The 2,620-nt window shown below is 40.6% G+C and overlaps 1 long non-coding RNA gene across 1 annotated transcript; it reads right to left on the bottom strand.

Moving 5' to 3' along the window:
- Window positions 1–491: 491 nt before the first annotated feature.
- On the bottom strand, window positions 492–2,418 carry LOC116216771. The gene is made up of 3 exons (XR_004160216.1): window positions 2,341–2,418; window positions 1,167–1,264; window positions 492–673 (listed from the first exon to the last, which is right to left on the bottom strand). It is a non-coding gene; the product is annotated as an uncharacterized LOC116216771 (long non-coding RNA).
- Window positions 2,419–2,620: the final 202 nt, after the last annotated feature.

Raw genomic sequence — 2,620 nt, 5'->3', positions numbered from 1 at the left:
CTGATTTAAGAGAAGCGGCAAGTTCTCATATTTTTGTGAGGGATTTTCTATATTTATCTATTCACAAACATACACATCTGGAATTATTTAAATATAAAGATAGAATACATGTACACAGTGAATATATATTTATAGTGTGCATTTGTAAATATGTATTTCTGGAAAGTATGAGGAAAATTAGTTTGGTTTTAATTTTGGATTGGCTTTAGTAAGGATCTGAGAATAACAGAGAATAGAAAGACTTGAGCCATATTTCCTTCTCATTAAAGAAAGTTGACAGTGCTTTCTTCAGTCTTTGCTACTGTACAGGTAGGAGGCTGCAACTGAAGGAGACAAGGATCGAACTCTGAAATGGGGAAAACCATACGATCTTAAAGGCTTCCATGACCAGGGATACCTCCATTTTATAAACTTTGGATGTTCTGTACCAAACAATTGGATGAAGTAAGTTTTGGTCAGATCAAGCACAAGTCAAAAAAAAAGAACTTCCTAATTACTAATCTACACAGTTTCACTGAATACACACTGCATACCAGTGTTTGAAATCTCCCAGTCTCACTAAATCAAAGTGATCTCAGATATGCAATATATTTTTTATAGGCAGCCTTGTAAAAATTATTTGTCATGCTTGTATGTGTGGAACGTGTCAACAATATTGCAGGCACCGAACCAGCTGATAGTAATTAATGGGGATGGGGGGAAGGGGGAAGAAAAGAAGAAAAGAAAAAAAATTAGGAGCAAAATTAACAACTGAATTATATGAGCAAAATTAAAAGAAGCTTAATTGAGCAGAAGACTGAGAGCCGCTTCCCCAGAAATCCTATCCCAGCTTGCCATCTTATTCCTTGTACAATGCCAAATAAATCTAACGTTTCTGTTTCTCGTTGTTGCGAGGATCAGTTAGTGAGTGGTTGCACAACAGTTGGGAAAAAAATAACAGAAAATGCTGAGTATTGTTATAATGTGTTTGAAGCTCCGTGATCTGATGTGGGTGCACGAGTGGATGGCCTCTGCATTGCAAACTACATAGCAGCCATACTTTAAAGGTGGTTGATTTCTGATTACCATTATATATTTAGAATAAGGAGAAAATAATTGCAATTAAAGTTTAAATTATGTTATAATTAAATTTAAGACACAAGTTGTGTTGAGTAAGCACCTCCTACCTTCTGTTGCTCTGTGGAGCACACTTGATAGCTCATTACTGCAGCGCAGCTGCAACACAAACAGCAAGAACCCATCGGTGCTTCGGATGCTGCAGTACCTGCGAGCAACAACAGCTCAATCACCACAAATACTTAATTATACAACTGAAGGAGAGATAACATGGTGCAAATTATCAGCAACCAGATGCTGTGTTTTCTGTAGTGCTTTTTGCAAGCAAGAGTAACAGACACGTTGCAGTCAGTGCTCACTGAGCCAAGGGTCTGAGCCTCCAGCCAGAATGACACGTTGCAGTACAGCACCCAGTGCCTCTCCTCATCCCCTGCTTGAAGCAGGAGGAGGACCAACATTCCACACAGTCTAATAGTGACAGGATACATGGGAATGGCTCTGGCACAGGCTGCCCAGAGAAGCTGCAGCTGCCCCATCCCTATAGGCATTCACAGGCCAGACCAGATGGAGCCCTGGGCAGCCTGGTCTGCTAGGGCAGCCCTGTCTAAGCCATTCTGGGATTCTGCAGGGAGAAAAGCAGCACTCCTGGCAGGCCCCAGTGACAACCAGAACGGGGCACTGGGATTGCAGGGGGTGCCCTCTAATGTCTGTACTCAGAACCGAGATGTAGCCTGCAGTATTCAAACAATTCAGCAGTTTACTTTTCCTTTCCCCCTCCCCATCCCATGGTTAGCTGCTCAGAAGAAATATGGATGAAGCATGGTTTGCCCCAGTATTGCTAGAGAAAAGCAGCCTTGTGCAAGAGAAACATTTCTTTCTCTCCCTCTTACTTTCTGCTTCGTCTTCTGCTACCTTAAGGAGGAAACGTTAGCACTGGGGACTTGTGTCTCACCCTATAGTGACAACTTCTTTCTGAGCTCCTGACCTCAGCTAGAGAGGAAGGAGTTGAGGTCCACAGCAGATGAACCTGCCAGGACCCAAATAGCCTTTAAGATACTGTATACAAGTAAGGGGAAACAAAAAGAGATTTCAAGAAGTGCCTGTGATCAATCACCACACAGCCACTGTCTAAACTGATCTCCCACAAACTCACTGAAGCTCTTAACTACTGCCTTGATAGAAACATAGCTGCTTCATTATTAAAAATGAAAAAAAAAAAAAACCCATAATAAATACTAATTTTCAAAGTTCAAGTTACTCTTAAATAATAAAGTGATTACTTACATTCTGGCTTCATTAAAGCTTAATTTTGTGGCTCCAACTACCAGCCCACCATCATGGCTAAATAGATTTGCATTGGTGGATCTACTAACGAGAGTAATTTGATAATCTGCTTGATTTAACAGCAGCTGAAAACGATCATCCAAATGGTTTTTTATTTTTTATTTATTTATTTTAATAATCTGGTTCTCTAATCACCTGAAGGGAGAAACCCACACAATTTAGATGCATGATGTTTGCCCTTCCCACTAGCGAATAACAACTACCTGTAGCAACCTGGCAA

This window comes from Meleagris gallopavo, chromosome 6 (genome assembly GCF_000146605.3).
Source record: "Meleagris gallopavo isolate NT-WF06-2002-E0010 breed Aviagen turkey brand Nicholas breeding stock chromosome 6, Turkey_5.1, whole genome shotgun sequence".
Lineage (NCBI taxonomy): Eukaryota > Metazoa > Chordata > Aves > Galliformes > Phasianidae > Meleagris > Meleagris gallopavo.
Note: the sequence above shows the minus strand (reverse complement) of the source record. Positions and strands in the feature narration are given on the sequence as shown.